Genomic DNA, 19035 nt, shown 5'->3' with positions numbered 1-19035 from the left:
ACATTATTCGGGCTAAACTGTGTCTCCCAAAATTCATGCACTAAAGCCCTAACCCCTGGGACCTCAGAATGTGACAGTATTTGGAGATAGAGTCCTTAAAGAGGTGACTAAGCTAAAATAAAGTCGTTAGAGTGGGCCCTAATCCCGTATGACTGGGGTCCTTACAAGAAGAGGAGATTAGGACACAGACAAGCACAAAGGACAACCATGTGAGGACACAGAGAGAAGACAGCCATCAATATGCCACGGAGAGGCCTCAGGAAGGATCAGCCCTGGAACACCTGGATCTCGGATGCCCAGTCCCCAGAGCTGTGAGAAGACACATTTCTGTTGATAAGCCCCCCACCTACAGTGTTTTGCTATAACAGCCCCAGCAAACCAATACACTCATTTTACAGACGAGGAGATTTGCGGTTGGAGGTGAAATGGCATAAGTAAGTAGCACTATCAGGTTCAAATGTGAGCTCACCTGACCAGTAAGCAATCACCCAGACCTCACTGCCAACAAGCTATTCCCCAGGGAAATATTAAACATTAAATCACATTTTCCTCTAATGAAGTCACTTTATACACTAGCTGTCCCCCGACGTCTTCATAGTGTTTTTCAGGTTTGTAGAGCAGGTCACGAGTGCCTCCCTGTCTTCTCTGGCCCCCAGACTCCCACCGTGGGCTATGAAAACTTAATTGTCACCTTATCTTTCAAAACAGTAATTGTAAGAGCTTGAAGCATAATTCAGAGGATCCAAGAAAGCATTTTTCTTCCTAAGACACACTTGTCATAAACAAGGAATTTTAATACATACTTTTAAAAAGGAAATTGATGATTGGAATTTCATTATTAGTCCAAGCAGAGCCCTTTAGTTCTGGTAAGCTGGGCACACTCATGGCGTTTATCAGACAAAGTGAACCCCAGGCAGGTCTGTTTACTGCCACAGCCAGGTCAATGTCCAGGTCCAGTGGGTGTGCTGGACAAAGGAAACCGACTGGTTCGGGGCTGTGTGCTGAGGACACACCCTCATGACTGCCCAGACTTTTTTGTTTCAGCCTTGGCTATCCTCTCCACTACTGAAATCCAATCCGGCACCAGAAACCAATGAAGCAATCAGTTTGTAAGTAGGGTAGCTACAGTGCCATATCGGGTTTATTATTGGCCACCTTGTAAACAAAGGAGACAAGGATTGTTTCAAATTCAAAAGGGGCCAAATGGCTAACTGTGCAGTCAGGTGGTAGGCACTTGATAAGCCAGCTCTTACTCATACAGGTGGTGCACTTGGCACATACTTCTCCATTTCTGCCTTCCTGGCTTTTGATATTTGGCTTCACTTAATGGTTCTAGATTTTTAAATGTTTGTCCTTTTCATTTAATGTCAGAGCCCCAGAGTTCAGCCCCTGCGCCTCTCCTCTTCTCAGTCTACACTCCTTCCTTGGTAATGTAACACTGTCTCATTCTCTGTGCACATGCTCATGAAAATCTACTCACATCTCTCTCCAGAAACTTTTTCTGAATGCCAGACTTATATATTGAACTGTCTACCCAATATGTCCTCGTGGACATCTCATAAGCAACTCAAACTTCATATGCACAAACTGAATTTCTAATCTTTCTTCCTGAACCTGTGACTTGCTGGATTTTTTTAAATCTCAATTAATGACAATTTTGGTTTGTCATGCCAGGGTCCTTGGCATTGTCTTGCCTCCTCGTGTACCCCAAAACCAAAGCCCTAGTGCACCAGGTAGATCGTGCTGACTCCACCTTTAAGGCATGTCCAAAACCCACCTTCTTCCCAACACCAGCTCTGCCACTCCAGGCCAAGTCCCCACCCTCTCTGTCTGGGAAGCTTCGTCTTCTAACTGGTCCCTGTACTCCTTTTTCATCCTCTGCCTGAGGGATGCTGGGAGCCTGAGCCAGGTGGTGCTGCCACCCAGCCAATGCCAGCAGCTACCACGATCACACACAAGTGACACCACCTTTACTGGGGCCTACAGTCCTTTGCCTTTTTTCATTTTTTCTGTGACCTTGCCTCCTCCTTGCCAGCTTTTCCCTGGCACATGAGGCTCCCTGCTGGGAATGCTCCTCCCTAGACACTTGGTCCTTCTGTCCTATAGTCTCCACTCAGATGTAACTGTATGAGGCCTTCCCTGACCAGCTGACCACAATATCCTCCCTCTCCTTCCCCTTCTCTGTGTTCTCTCCTCTCTGAACATATCATCCTCCAGCATGATGCATAATTCACTTTGTTACAGTCTGTCTCCCCTGAAATGCCAGCTTTGCCTCTGTTGTGCTCAGTGACGTGTCCCCAACTACTACAGGCCTCACAACATGCAGTGGGTGCTAATAAATATTTGCAGGGTGAGTGAATTAATTGAATTCCTCCTGCAAAACACCCTGGGGTTTACACTGTCTGAGAAGAAAAGGTAAACCCACTGTGGCTTGGGAAAGTTCCCTTTGAATTAATCTCATTCTAGTGGTGTTGTTTCTGAAGTGCTCTCCTATGGTGGGTGATGTTGCCACTCATATCAACTATGTATGACTTGGGATTCTTTCAACATTCAGTACATCCCTTGATACAAAGCATCCAACCCATTTTGGTTGGCTGTCCTTGAGTCCTTTCCTGTCTGACCTTCTTTCTCTTCCTTTCTTCCTTCATTCTTTCCTTCCTTCCTTCCTTCCTTCCTTCCTTCCTTCCTTCCTTCCTTCCTTCCTTCCTTCCTTCCTTCCTTCGGTCCTTTCTTCCTCCCTCCCTCCTTTTTTTCTTTTTTTTTAATCTCAGGACTATTGTTACAGGGATTAAAGGAAAAGAATAGCAATATTTTTAATACAACAAAAACCTTTTCTGTTGCTCATATTCATCTTCTGTGTTATTTCAGATTAATGAATTGAAGGCACGCTCTTGGAATATGTGCCAGAATTCACTCTGCATCAAGTCCCAAAGGGCAGTTTCAAAATTTCTGGAAATTAGATACCAATAGCAAGCAGGCTCAGTCTATGTTCCTATGAAGGAGTAGCCCACTGGGTCCCAAACCCACAATTCCAGGGCTGCCCAGGTGTAGTAATTCCAGGGACCACTGCTACCGAATCTCTCCCTGGAACTTCTGAAACCTCTGTCATAAAACTGCCATGTTTCTTCACCTTCCATGCACAGAGTCTGGGAGCTGAGAAAAGGGACCCTACATATATATATGTGTGTGTGTGTGTGTGTGTGTGTGTGTGTGTGTGTGTGACCTCCTCTTTATCCAGTCTTCCATTGATGGACACCCAGGCTGCCTCCACCTCTTGACCATTGTAAACAATGCTGCAATGAACATACGGATGCGCACATCTCCTCAAAGTAGCATTTGGGTTTGTTCAGATAAATACTCAGAAGTGGCATTACTGGGTCCTTCTTTGTCTCTTGATATAGCCTTTGTTTTAAAGTCTATTTTGTCTGGTATAAGTATTGCTACCCTAGCTTTCCTTTTCTCATTTCCATTTTCATGAATTCTGTTTTCTATCCCTTTATTTTCCGTCTGTGAGTGTTTATCCATCGAAGTGAGTCTCTTGTAGGCAGCGTATGTAAGGGTCTTGTTTTCTTATCCATTCAGCCGCCCTATCTTATGATTGGAACATTTAATCCATTTACATTGAAATTGTTGATAGAAATGTAGTTATTGACATATTAATATTCATATTTTTTATTCTTTCCCTGTCTTATTGAAGTCCCTCTAAGATTCCTTGTAATGCTGGTTTGGTGGGGATCAACGCCTTTAGCTTTTTCTCATCTGGGCAGCTTGATTCTAGATGACAGCTTTGTTGGGTGGAGTACCCTTGGCTGTTGGTCCTAGTTTTCATCTCTTTGGCTATTTTGTGCCAATCCCTTCTGGCCTGCAAAGTTTCTGTTAAGAAATCAGCTGACAGTCTTGTGGGAGCTCCCTTGTAGGTAACTAACTGCTTTTCTCTTGCTGCTTTTAAGATTATTTCTTTGTCTTTAACCTTTGACATTTTATTATAATTATGATGTGTCTTCGTGTGGGCCTCATTGGGTTCATCTTGTTTGGGACTCTCTGAACTTCCTGGGCTTGTATATTTATTTCCTTTGCCAAGTTAGGGAAGTTTTCTGTCATTATTTCTTAAATAAGTTTTCAATCTCTCTCTCTCTCTCTCTCTCTCTCTCACTCTCTCTCTCTCTCTCCTCCCTTCTGGTACCCCTATGATGCAAATGTTGGTATGCTTGATGTTGTTCCAAAGGCGCCTTAAACTCTCCTTATTTTTTTGGATTCTTTTTCTTTTTGCCATTCTTATTGGGTATTTCCTACTACTTTGCCTTCCAAATTGCTGATTTGATTCTCTGCTTCATTTAATCTACTGTTGATTCCCTCTAATGTAGTCTTCATTTCTGTTATTGTATTTTTTTAATTAAATTTATTGGGGTGACAATTGTTAGTAAATTTACATAGATTTCAGGTGTACAATTCTGTATTACATCGTCTATAAATCCCATTGTGTGTTCACCACCCAGAGTCAGTTCTCCTTCCATCACCATGTATTTGATCCCCTTTACCCTCATCACCCACCCCCCACCCCCTTACCCTCTGGTAGTATTTTTTTATTTCTGACTGGTTCTTTTTAATGTTTTCTACCTCCATTTTTATGTTTCCTATTTCTTTGTTGAAGTTCTCCCTCAGTTTATTGAATTCTCTTTTGAGAATTTGAAAAGAGAACCAATGTTTTGAACCAATGTTTGGAACTCTGCATCTGGCAGATTGCTTGTCTCCATTTTGTTTAGTTCTTTTTGTGGAGTTTGTTCTGTTCTTTTATTTAGGACATGTTTCTTTGTCTCCTCATTTTTGCTGCCTCCCTGTGTTTGTTTCTATGTGTTAAGTAGGGCTGCTATGCCTTCTGGTCTTAGTAGAGTGGCCTTATATACTAGGTATGCTGTTTTGCCCAGTGGCACAGTCTCCCATGCCCCGAGCGGGGTGCTCCAGGTGTGTCTTTTGTGTGGGTTGTGTGCCCTCCTGTTGTAATTGAGTTTTGGTTGCTATTTGCACATCAGTGGGAGTGATTGACCTTCAGGCTGATTGGTTGGGACTGGCTGTGACTACAGTGGAGGAGCTGTTGTGCCAGGGCTGACCCTATGGAGCAGGATTCACTTTAACAGGGCTCTGGTGCCTGTCTAGTCTGCTCATTGGGTGTGTCATTTGTGCAGGTGATTGGGTGGTCCTCTGATGTGGCCTGAAGCTGGCCATGAGTGTGTTGGCTCTGGAGCCTCTTGAGAGGGGCTCTGGTGCAGGCCAAGTTCAGTTGCTGCCTATGCCATTCCTGGGACCAGTTGGTATGAGCTACAAAGTGATCTGCAGATGGTTGCTATTTGTGCTGGGCTTGGAGGTGCTGGGGGAGGCTAAGCTGTGAACTGAGGCCAGATGCTGCCAATGCTGGGCTTGGAGCTCCTTAGCAAGTGGTATGGTGCATGCTGAAGCCAGATGATGCTTATTTGGGTTTTGTGAACCTTTGAGAGTTTTTAGGAAAGTCTGTAGCTGAAGCAAGATAGGCTGTTTGTATGGAAAATCCACTGAAAGTGGCTTGGGTGGGCTTACAAATTGGAATGGTGGGGTCTCAGGGAATCACCAGGGCAGAGCTAATGAATGGTATTAGCCACATTGATGGAAACTCAGATATAACTGCTGCCTGCCTCTGCATGCCAGCAACGGGGAGGGCTCAACAAAGAAACAAATGGCGCCTCCTCAGACAGAGCTGACCCTCCACCCCTAAAGCCAGTGTGGGGACAGAGTCCCAGAGAGCAGTTTCCAGGCTCTCGACCTCATGTGGAAAGGTGCTAGCTCGTTAATATAGTGGTATGATTAATATAGTCGGTTAATATAGTGGTATGATTCCCCTATCTATGGCTCCATTGGTGTTCCTTTTTGGCCTCACCATATCCTGTGTTCTTGTTCAGGGAGCAGGACCAGAGTCTCTGCCTGACACCAGACAACTCAGTTCCTCCTCACATGTCCCTGGCACCTTTGAGTGCCAGGGACAGATGGCGATCAGCTGTAATCAGATAGCCATCTGCTGTGGCTGGGTGGCCATCAGCTGTTACCAATTAGCCATTAGCCACTAATATAACGGCCGTGGCTACGCTGGCAAGAGGGTTGGTTGGTTGGTTGGTTGATTGATTGATTGATTGATTGATTGATTGATTGATTGACTGACAGAGAAGCAGACGGCAGATTGCGGATTGTGTGGCTCCTCCTTCCTGTGTCTCCAACCCAGCCGCCAGTGAGAATATAGTGGTATGACTCCCCTATCTATGGCTCCGTTGGTGTTCCTTTTTGGCCTCATCATATCCTGTGTTCTTGTGCGGGGAGCAGGACCAGAGTCTCCGCATGACACCAGACAACTCAGTTCCTCCTCACATGTCCCTGGCACTTTTTGAGCTACTGCCCCAGCACTAGAGCTCAGAGAGAGTCTGTCAGTGAGTAAGTCTGTGTGGGGGCTCTTTAAGAGGACCACCTGGGACTGTAGCTGCCTTTCAGCTCATGGGCGACAATCTCCATTGGTTTCATAGGCAGAAGTTATGGGGACTTCTCTCACCAGTGCTAGAACCCTGGGCTAGGGAGCTTAATGTGGGGCTGGGACCCCTCACTCCTCCATGGGGGGACCTCTGCAGCTGAGATATTCCTCCTGATTTTTAACGGTCACATGCAGGTGGGACCAACCCATTTCACATCTTTCCCACCTACCAGTCTCACTGTGGTTTTGTTTGTATGTCCTTAGTTGTGGGAGTTCTGTTGAGCTAGACTTTGAGTGATTCTCAATGATGGTTGTTCTGTATTTTAGTTGTAATTTTGATGTAGTCACGAGAGGGGGTAAGTATAGTGTTTGCCTATTCGTTATCTCGACCAGATTTCGTCTACAAAATATTTTTTAATGTCACTTAAAACTTTCCAATTTTGACTGATTAGAAAGCCATCTGAATTAATGAAATATTAGAATTTTAGAAAAAATCCAAAACAGAAAACATTTGGTCATTGACAAGTCCTTAAGTCAACAAAGGGACACATCAATATTTCTGGAATTAATTTAGTGAATGAAAATGATTTTAAATTAGCAATACACATGTATGAAAATGATATTTCAAGAGGACATGATATATATACTACACAACTACTTAAGCATTCCTTCTACAATCTTCTTAATATTTTAATTAACATAAAAATTGCTAACAAGTAGACAAATATGAGCCCTTTTTAATACTTCCAAATTTTTGTGGGTTTTCCTTTTTTCTCCCTAATTACTAGATTTTGTTATTTTACACACATTTGTATTTTTCTCCCCTCTGCCAGTATATACTGCAAGACAGTGGTGACCTGTTTCCTTTGTTTTCTCTTCTGATCAGGGCATTCTCACCTAATCAGTGTGCCTCTTCCTGAGTCAGTTGTCAAGAAAGACACACCATTGCTCTGTTGTTCAATGTGCTGCTACATATTGCTATTAAAATAACTTCATTGCTCTGTTGTCTTGTGTATGTGTGATGGTTTAATGGTGAGGTTACAGGGTATGTTAAAAAATTTCTCACTCTTGGGAGTCACTAGCTGAGCAACCTTATGAAACTCAATCTTGCTGAGCTGACATTTTCTAATTTATAAAGTCAGGGAAAAAATAGTATGTGTTTAGATTTCAGGAGTTTTAAACATGAAAATACCTGTAAAATGCTTAGCACATTGTGAGCCTAATCAGTGTGGCTATAATTTGTTGCAGTTGTAAGAACACCTGGAAGATGGTGGCAGAGGAAAGGAGGAGGGTCTTTGTGAAGCACAAGTTTGGTCTGAACAGTCTGTTCACCTATCTCAAGGTAGGATGTTCAATTTCCCCATCCAGAAGTCTGTCCTCAGCCATCTATCTGATTTTCCAATTGCACTTGGTGTATTACTGCTATCATACCCTGTCTCGCACTAGTTATTTTACAATTTTTTCTCTCCTCCTGGAATTGTAAACTCCTTGAAGTCTGCTCCACGCATGTCTGTACAGATCTCCACCATTCTTGCTTAGTCATACTTAGTTCTTGAGTTGGATCCCTCCATTCAATAACATAGCTAACAGCTGTGCCCCTTCCCTTCCAAAAGCAAACTAATGTCACAATTACAATTCACAGAAGTAGCAGTCATCTTCTAATACATTATTCTAGGATGCATAAGACAGAAAATGGGCCCCCTGCTACACTCCTTCTCCTCAAAGATGGACTTAGGCAAGTTTGTAACACATTTGGATGTACTTGCATTCATTCAAAGTGTTACCTTGCCATTGCAAACCCAGCAATGGATTTTGACAACTAAAGGAATATGGAAATTCCTTTCTCTTCATGTTGCAGGACTGTGGGTGCTCCTTTGCCCTCAACTGGGAAAATCTAGAAAAGAGAGATGGTTGCAGTTTCTGGAAAGGAGTAGAACAATCCTATCATTTCAGAATTTCTGGCCAGGGTAATTACAGTTGTTGGGAAATGTTACATGGTCAGTTCTTATCTTCAGGGTGGCTGAAAAATTAGAGGAGGCTAAGGTTTACCAATAGCTAAGAGGGGTTTCTAAAGAGTTCTTATCATCTGTGAGGATTTGGGCAGCTGGAAAATGTTGGGCCTGTGATGTGTGTTTGGGAAGGGAATTTGGAAGCATATCAGTGGCTGCAAAGGTCTGGTAAGGAGGCTTTTCTGTCAGAGGGTCAGAACAGCTGGGAGGGCAGACAGGGAATGCAGCTCTCAGGGAATGGAATTGCCTTTCTCACCAAGGAGGGGCAACAGAGTTGCAACAGCTGGAAAGACCCAGAACTGGATTTTAAAGAGGAAAATAAACAAAGGCTGAGGGGGAAGGTGCCTGCAGTGTAGTTCAGCCTGCCTGACACAGCATTTGTTTTCACCATTGGCAGTGATCCCAGCCCTCCCTGTCTGGCAGCTCTCAGTGCAAATTTACCTGTCAACCCTCAAAGGGCCCTCCCTGATGCTTTCATTTTTCTCCAGGAACTTATGCATATAAATTACTAGTCATCTCTTGCAATAATTCTGCAGGGTCAATCAATTTGTTAACAATATTAAAACACCTATAAATAGCACTTGTGGAAGATGATACTCGTTAAAAATAAATATTAGAAATGTAAACAATGTACAGTAATACTTCATGATATTTGTTCCTGGAAAAGTTTTGTATGAATAGGATTTTAGTCAATCAAATCACATTTAAAGTTTACTATAAGAGTTTTTTGTTTAATTCAAAATGTATGTAATATGTAATTAGCACTGTGCTAGGCTAAAGCAAATAGTTCTTTAAAATGCAAATAGCCATGAATCCTATTTAACACAATTTATAGTTTTGAATATTTTTAACCACTGTAATTTTGAAATATAATGTCATTCATAAAAGTGAATAAAACAAATATGTGGTAAAATTAATCAGCATAAAATAAACACCTGTGTAACCACTCAGCTCAAGAAATAGAACATACCGGAACATCAGAAACCCCCTATGGCCCCTCTTTTTCCCAAATGTAATAATTACCCTCAATTACTCTTGACATCTAACACTGTTTAATTTTGCCCATTTGCATACTTTATATACATCAAATCAAATAGTTTAAACTGTTTTGTGTCTGCCTTCTTGCACTCCCCCTTGTGTTAGTGGGATTCATTACTGTTACTGTATTTGTAGTTCATTCATTCGTGATTGCATCTGTAACATGTGACTGGGTCTGTGACACGTGACTGCACGTGTAACGTAATTTCCAAAATTATCTCCTCCATTTTACTGTTTTGAATATTTAGATTGTTTTCAGTTTGGAATTCTTAAAAAATTGCATGCGTGGGTACACACACAGAGCTGTGAGTCAAGGTCATTTCCAAGATGAAGCATCTAATAGTTGGCACATGACTGTCCATACTCTTTCCTGGAAGCTCTGTGTCCCAAGTAGTGTAATTACATGGTGCAAGCAGACTGGATTCCTGCATCCTCACTTAGAATAGAGCTGCTTCGGAGAGCCATTAGATCTGCAGTGGATTTTGCATGATCCCAAAATTAACTCTCAAGTTTCTAGACATTAAGTTTTTGACTTTGTTTATCACTGCACACTTAGGCATAGCTAGCCAAGCTGACCAGTAGAAACAATGTAGAAACATTTTCTTTTCAGAAAATTTTTTACACTCAAAACTAATTTTCTCATTTGAAAATTTCATCATGCCAATGGGCACTCTTAATTTATTCATTCTAGTTACCAACAAGGTGATGGCAAATAACAAAAGGATATCTGGAGACAGGGGCACCAGTATCAATGTGTTGGACCATGTCCAATACCCCTTACCAAAATACTGCCTAATGAAAGAGTTTAGGGTTTGTGATTACAGACAGGGCCCCACTGGTGGACCAGCTGGTGGTTTGGTAACACTTAACATGATTTCTCCCATTTTCTCTAAGGAAAAATGCCAACATTACTTCCATCTCATTTTTTTTTCCTGAAATGGCATCCCCCGTTGGAAAAAGAGACTAAGTAGGGCATGGTCAGGAAAACAGCCACTCTAAAGGCACATGGGTAAGAAAGGGGTGCTTTCATGAGTTTGGGAGTTGCTGCAGAAGAGGGTAACAGTCACTAAGCCTGTCCACCTGGAGCAGAGTAGCAGCTGGAGCTTGCAAGACAACCCAGTAGCTTTGCAGATGTGGCCCCCAGATGGGCCATGAAAGGGGAGCCCAAGTTGCGGATGTGGGAGCTACAGCTTCTGTGGGTCCAGTGACTGGGAGTGGGCTTGGGACTGCTGTGAGAATGACGAAAAGCACATAGAGTGAGAAGACAGTGAGGGTATGCTGGGCTCCTCTGTGTCTGTCTGCTATCATGTCTGCTATATGACCCTCTTCTACCTCCCTTTCACCTTCCCAATCCCCAGGGAGCTTCTCTCATTGGACAATATTAGTCTGGAACCACATGGAGAAGGGTGTTCAGGAAACATAGTCCCAGCCTCAGATGGAAGCAGCCATGCTGGCAATAGACAGCCCAGCTCAGAATCTTCAGCTTACACGGAGTCTCTTATGGCACACTTAAACACTAGCGTAATGCTGAAGAAAAGAAACAAGATCAGTGTGTCCAAGATAAGGGGTTATGGCTTAAAGAAAGAATGAATATACAAAGCTATGTGACTCACTAAATGAAAGATCCTGATTTGGTTCTCTGCTGTTATTTATTTATGGAAGGTGGGTAAATAGTGAAATGTTATTAAACAGAGGAAAATAGCTATCTATAGAATTTGGTGATGCAAATTACACTCTGGCAAAGAATGTATTCATTATTGTAGCTAATTTCTTGAATATGTGAAAAAATAGAAAAATGAAAGGTATAGAGTGGAAAGTCTATTACTATGGTTTTTATTACCATGTTTCCCCGAAATTAAGACCTGGATGGACCATCAGCTCTAATGCGTCTTTTGGAGCAAAAATTAATTATGACCCAGTCTTATTTTAATATAATGGAATATAATTTGTAATATAATATAATATAATATAATATAATATAATATAATATAATAAATACTGGGTATAATATAATACAATACAATATAATACCGGGTCTTGTATTAATTTTTGCTCCAAAAGACTCATTAGAGCTGCTGGTCCTGCTAGGTCATATTTTCGGGGAAACACAGTAGTAACAAAAGTATACATTTTTTATAATTAGTAAGTTTGAAGATTAGATACTCTTTGCTAGTGGAAAGGTTAAAGAACTTTATAAAAAATACTAGAACATGTGCTGGGGATAAAGTTTGTTGAAACAAGGGTCCTACCTTTTAGGAGATTAAGAGCAAGTGTCAGTAAGTTATTTCAACAGACAAATGCGATGCTAGGGACAAGCACAAGCACGTTAATGTAAGGAGATTAGGGGACACTCCCAGGAAGAGGTGACATCTAAGCTGAGACTTGTGTGATAAACAGAAACAGGCCAGAGGACAAGGGGGAGAGCAGATGCAGACTCTCAGTTAACTTTTGTAAAACACTGGAGAAGAGAGAGCACCATGGGTCTGGGGGCTGCGGTGGGCAGTGGGGTGGGGTGGGGTGGGGTGCTGGAAGACCTAGAGGACCTAGAGGGAAGCTCACGGTGGGGTGGGCAAATGTTCACAGTGGAGCTGGAGAGCTACATAAGTAAAAACAAGATCTTGAGTGAAAATTCTGTGCCCAGGCAAGTACCAATATTTCCCAAATTTACTAGATCTAAAACACAATGAAGACATTGTGGCAATTGCACTGTCCTGGTAGAATACAAATGGGAGGACACAAGGGGTAATGCATTCTTGTTTTGTTTGTTCATTTATTTTGTTTTTAGATTCCACATGTAAGTGAGATCATATGATATTTGTCTTTCTCTGTTTGACTTATTTCAGTAAGCATAATAACCTCTAGGTCCATCCAACTTGTTGCAAAAAGTACGATTTCATTCCTTTCTATGGCTGAGTAATTTTCCATTGTGTATACATACCACCTCCTCTTTATCCATTCATCTATTGATGGACATTTCAGTTGTTTTTATATCTTGGCTATTGTAAATAGTGTTGAAATGAACATAGAGGTGAATATATCTTTCAAATTAGTGTTTTGGATTTCTTTGGAGAAATACCCAGCAGTAGAATTCCTGGGTCATAATGTATTTCTATGTTTAATGTTTTGAGGAATCTCCCTGCTGTTTTCCATAACGGCTGTACCAATGTGCAATCCCCCCAACAGTGAGGGTTCCCTTTCTTCTGCACCCTTGCCAGCACTTGTTTGTTCCTGCTGTTCTGACAGGAACCAGGTATTATTGTGGTTTTATTTGCATTTCTCTGATGGTTAGTAATGTTGAGCATCTTTTCATATGTCTATTGGCCATCCGCATGTCCTCTTTGAAGAAAAAGTATATTCTGCCCATTTTTAAATTGGATTGTTTGTTTTTTTGGTGTTGTATGAGTTTTTTTTTTAGTAAATTTTGGATATTAACCCCTTATCAGATGTATCATTGGCAAATATCTTCTCCCATGCAGTAGAATGTCTTTTTGTTTCCTTGATGGTTTCCTTTGCTGTGAAAACACTTTTTAGTTTGATGTAGTACCATTTGTTTATTTCTTCTTTTGTTTCCCTTGCCCAAGGAGATATATCAGCAAAAATATTACTAAGGGTAGTGTCTGAGAGTTTACTTCCTATATTTTTCTCCTAAGAATTTTATGGTTTGGGGTCTTACATTTAAGCCTTTAATCTATTTTGAGTTTATTCTTACATACTGCATAAGAAATGGGTCCAGTTTTAATTATTTGCGTTTATCTGTCCAGTTTCCCCAGCACCACTTATTAAATATATTGTCTTTACTCTTGCTTCCTTTATAAATTCTTGCTCCCTTTGTCATAGATTAAATGACCGTATATGCATGGATTTATTTCTGGGCTCTCTATTCTGTTCCATTGATCTATGTGTCTGTTTTTATGCCAACATCATGCTGTTTTGATCACTATAGCCTTGTAGTATAATTTTATATCAGGTAGCATGATACTTCCAGCTTTGTTCTGATTTCTCAGGATTGCTTTGGCTATTTATGGTTCTATATAAATTTTAGGATTATTTGCTCTAGTTCTGTGAAAAATGCCATTGGTATTTTTTTTATTAGTTTCAGGTGCACAAGACAAAGTAATACTTAGACGTTTATTATTTATATCCCTCACACTGTGTGAACTCCCCTCCCCCATCCACTATCCCTCTGACATCACACAGAGCCATTACATTTCCACTGTCTCCATTCCTAATCCTGCACTCCTCTTCTTGTAAGTATACACATACATATATATATACATACAAATATATATAAAATTGTAGTTGGCATTCATTATTGTTCAGCTTCAGGTGTACAGTGCAGTGATCAGGCATCTACATCATCCCTGAGGTGGTCTCCCAAATAGGACACGTGTCCATTGGATACCCTACAAAATCTTTACAACATTATTGATTAAATTTCCCAAATTAATCTTCAAAACCCCGTGGCCATCTTGTGGTTACCGACTGTTTTCTAATCCCCTCACCTTCCCCCTTATCCCCACCCCCCTCCCATCTAGCAACCCTCAGTTTGCCATTGGTATTTTGATAGGGTCTGCATTGAATCTATAGATTGATTTGAGAAGTATGGACATTTTAACTATATTAATTCTTTCTATCCATGAGCATGGTATATGGTTCCATTCATTTGTATATTTTTAAAATTTCTCTCTTCAAGTCTTATCATTTTCTGAGTACAGGTCTTTTACTTCCTTGGTTAAATTTACTCCTAAGTATTTTTTTTTATGCAATTGTAATTGGGATTATTTTTGTTAATTTCTCTTTCAATAAGTTCATTATTGGTGTATAAAAATGCAACTGATTTCTGAATGTTGATTTTGTATCTTGGCAATTTACTAAAATTATTTATCCATTCTAATAGTTCTTTGGTGGAAGCTTTGGGGTTCTCTCTATATAGTCTCATGTCATATGCAAATAATGACAATTTAACTTCTTCCTTTCCCATTTGGATGCCTTTTATTTCTTTTTCTTGTTTGATTACTGTGGCTAGAACCTCTAGTACTATGTTGAATAAAAGTGGTGAAAGTGGGCACCCCTGTCCTGTTCCTAATCTTAAGGGGAATCGTGTTAGCTTTCCCCCTATTGAGTATATTAGCTTTGGTTTGGTCATGTACGGCCTTTATTATGTTGAGATATGTTTCCTCTGGTTCCCACTTTGCTGAGAATTTTTATCATAAATGGATGCTGGATTTTGTCAAATACTTTTTCTACATCATATGGCCATATGATTTTTATCCTTCATTTTTGTTTATGTGATGGTCCACCTTAAGTGATTTGCAGCTACTGAAGCCACCTTGTATACTAGGAATGAATCCCACTTGATTGTGGTGTATGATCATTTTAATGTATTGCTGAATTCTGTTTGCTAATATTTTGTTGAGGATTTTTGCATATATGTTCATTAAGGATATTGGCTTATGGTTTTGTTTTTGTTTTGTGTGTTATATCTTTGGTTTTGGCATCAGGGTAAAGATGATCTTGTAAAATGAGCTGGGAGCCGTCCCTCCTCTTGAATTTTTTGGAATAGTTTCAGGAGAATATTTGTTAATTCTTTTTCGAATGTTTGGTAAATTCACCTGTGAAGCTATCTGGTCCAGGACTTTTGTGTGTTGGGAGCTTATTGATTACTGATATAATTTCATTGGTAGTAGTTGGTCTGTTAAGATTTTCTGTTTCATCTTGATTCAGCCTCGGAAGATTGTATGCTTCTAAGAATTTATCCATTTCTTCCAGGTTGTCCAGTTCATTTACATATAGTTGCTCATAGTATTTTCTTAAAAGTTTTTGTGTTTCTGTGGTGTTGGTTGTCACTTCTCCTCTATCACTTTTTTTTTTACATCCCTCACACCGTGAACCCCCCTCCCCCCATCCACCACCACCCCGACCTCACACCGAGCCATCACATTATACACATAAAATTATAGTTGGCATTCATTAATGTCCAGCCTCTGGTGTACAATGTCATGACCAGGCATCCACAGCATCCCTGAGGTGGTCTCCCAAACAGGACACATGTCCATCGGATACCCAACAAAATCCCCAAACACTATTGAATAAGTTCCCCAAAGTAATTATCACTTTTGATTTTATTTATTTGGGTCCTCTTTTTTTCTTGATGAATCTAGTTAAAGCTTTGTCAATTTTGTTTATCTTTTCAGAAAACCAGGTCTTGGTTTCATTGATTTTTTTCATATATGTACATATATGAAAAATGTGTGGGGAAAAAAATATATATATATATGTAAATCTGTTTCATTTATTTCCACTCTGATCTTTATTATTTCCTTCCTTGTGCTCACTTTGGGCTTTGTTTGTTGTTCTTTTTCCAGTTCCCTTAGGTGTTGATAGATTGTTGTGAAGATAGGCTGTTGATTTGAGATTTTTCTTGTTTCTTTAGATAGGCCTGCATTGTAATGAACTTCTCTTTTAGGACTCCTTTCACTGTGTCCCACAGATTCTGGGTCATTGTTTTTTCATTTTCATTTGTCTCAAGGTACTTTTTGATTTCTTCCTTGATCCCATTGTTGATCCATTCATTACTTAGTAGCATGTTATTTCGTCTCCATGTGTTTGTGTGTTTTTCTTTTTTCTTCTCTTGTAATTGATTTCTAGTTTCATACCATTGTGGTCAAGAAGACACTTGATATTATTTCAATCTTTTTAAATTTTGCTGAGACTTGTGTTGTGGCCTAACATGTGGTCTATCTTGGAAAATGTTCCATGTGCACTTGAAAAGAATGTATATTCTGTTTCTTTGGGTGAAATGCTCTAATAATATCAATTAAATTAATCTGATCTAGTGTGTCATTTAAGGCCACTGTTTCTATGTTGATTTTCTGTCTGGAAGATCTGTCCATTGGCGTCAGTGCGGTGTTAAAATCCCTATGATTGTGTTACTGTCAATCTCTGCCTTCATATCAGTCAATATTTGTTTTATATATTTAGGTGCTGGTATATTGGGTGCATAGATGTTTACTAGGGTTATATCCTCTTGTTAGATTGATCCCTTTATTATTATGTATTGCCCTTCTTTGTCACTTATAATAGTCTTCATTTTAAAGGCTGTTTTGTCCAATATAACTATTGCTACCCCATCTTTTTCTATCCCTTCACTTTCAGTCTATGTGAGTCTTTTGATCTGAGGTGGTTCTCTTGTAGACAGTATATGCATGGGTCTTGTTCTCTTATCCACTCACCTATCCTATGTATTTTGATTAGAGCATTGCATCCATTTACATTTAAAGTGATTATTGATAGGTACATAATTATTGCCATTTTATTATTCATATTTTTGATCTTCATTTGTTGGTTTCCTCCTTTCTTCTTCTTAAAAAAGTCCCTCTAACATTCCTTGTAATGCTGGTTTGGGGATGATGAACTCCTCTAGCTTTTTATTATCTGAGAAGCTATTTATCTCTCCGTCAATTTTAAATGATAGCCTTGCTGAGTAGAGTAGTCTTGGTTGTAGTCTTGGTTGTAGTCCCTTGTTTTCATTACTTTGAATATTTCATGCCACTCCCTTCTGGTCTGCAAAGTTTCTGTTGAGAAATCAGCTGATAGTCTTATGGGAGCTCCCTTTTAACTAGTTGTCTTTCTCTTGCTGCTTTTAGGATTCTGTTTTTGTCTTTAACCTTTAACATTTTAATTACAATGTGTCTTCGTGTGGACCTGTTTGGATTCATCTTGTTTGAGACTCTGTGCTTCCTGGGCTTGTATGTCTATTTCCTTTGCCAGGTTAGGGAAGTTTTCAGTCACTATTTCTTCAAATAGGTTCTCGATCCCTTGTTCCCTCTTTTCGCATTCTGGTACTCATATTACGTAAATGTTGTTATGCTTGATGTTGTCCCACAAGTTCAGTAAACTATCTTCATTGTTTTGTATTCTTTTTTCTTTTTGTTGTTCCGATTGGGTGTTTTCTGCTACCTTGTCTTTTAAATTGCTGATTTGATCCTCTGCTTCATCTAATCTACTATTGATTCCTTCTAGTGTATTCCTCATTTCAGTTACCATATTCTTTATTTCTGAACCGGTGTTTTTACTCGTTTCTACGTCCTTCTTTATGCTTGCTGTCTCTTTGTTGAAATTCTAAGTTCCTTAAGCATTGTTATAATCAGTGTTTTAAACTCTGTCTCTGGTAGGTTGGTTGCCTCCATTTCATTTAGTTCTATTTCTGGAGGTTTCTCCTGTTCTTTTATTTGGGACATGTTTCTTTATTTCCTCATTCTGGCTGCAGCTCTGTTTGCTTCTATGTATTAGGTAGATTTCCTATATCTGTTAGTTTTTGCTGGGTGACCTTATATAGTATGTGTCCTCTGTGGTCCAATGGCACAGTCTCCATGATCTCCTGTGTGTGTGTTCTAAGAATGTCCCTTGAGTGTGTTACATGTGTTCTCCTGGTGTAGTTGAGTCTATTGGTGCATCAGTGTGTGGGATTGACTCCCAGGCTGACTAATAGTGAGGATTGGCTGCACCCACAGTGTCTGAGCTACTGTGAGGGCTGACCCTTCAGAAGAGGCTCTGTTCTTGTGGGCTCTTGTGCCTGTTGAGACCCCCCCCTTTGGGTGTGCCACTTGTGGGGCTAACCAGGTAGTGCTCTGATGTGGTCTGAAGCTGGCCTCTGGGTGTGTTGTTTCTGGTGTCTCTTAGGAGAGGCTCCCAGGCAGGCCAATTTCAGCCTTACCTATTATCGGCCCATGGCTACCTGGTAGGAGCCACAAAGCTATATGTGGTTGACTGCTGCCTCTGGTGGACCTGGAGGCATGTGAGTCTGTCCTTGCTGTGAACCGAGGCTCGCCACCACCAATAGTGGGCCTGAGGCAGCTTAACAAAAGGCCCAGAGCTCACTAGGCCTATTGCCACCTGCTGGCTACCCATAAGGCCCAGCCATTGAAAGAGCCTCCTTAAGTGCATGGGCCGGGCTGGTTGACCCAGTGCTCAGAGCCCTTGGTAATGTATTGTTAGCTGGGCGGGGCAGAGTCCCCAGGAGTCATGAGATGTGGGTGGTGGTTTTTATAAAGTTATTGCAGATTCAGTTCTTACACCAGTGCCTGGCCTGTGACCACTTTGCACAGCGCCCTGAGAACACTGCAGCCAGCCACCACCTTAGGTTCGCAAATTCCTGAGAGCTGCCCAAGAGTGGCTGTGGCACAGGTTTTGGGTCACTGTCCACCACAAAAATCTCCCTGGGCCATTGCAGACCATCGGCTGCTATAAAAGGCCTCTGCAGGTTTGGGGGTGGGGCTGGCCACTGAGGCGCCCAGAATACCCTTGGCAATGTAGCTCTCTAGGAGGGTGTGGCAGGTTTCCAGGGGGCTAAGAGGTGTGGTCAGTTGTTTCTACAAAGTCAGTGCAGTCTCTGCTCCCATACCAGTGCTTTGCCTGTGATCACTCTGCAAAAACACCCTGAGAACACCATGGCCAGCCACCACCTGTCTTAGACCCACAGATTCCCCAGAGCTGCCCAAG

Source organism: Rhinolophus hipposideros (assembly GCF_964194185.1).
Source record: "Rhinolophus hipposideros genome assembly, chromosome: 26".
Lineage (NCBI taxonomy): Eukaryota > Metazoa > Chordata > Mammalia > Chiroptera > Rhinolophidae > Rhinolophus > Rhinolophus hipposideros.
The sequence above is the reverse complement of the archived record's forward strand: the minus strand, read 5'-3'. Positions refer to the sequence as shown.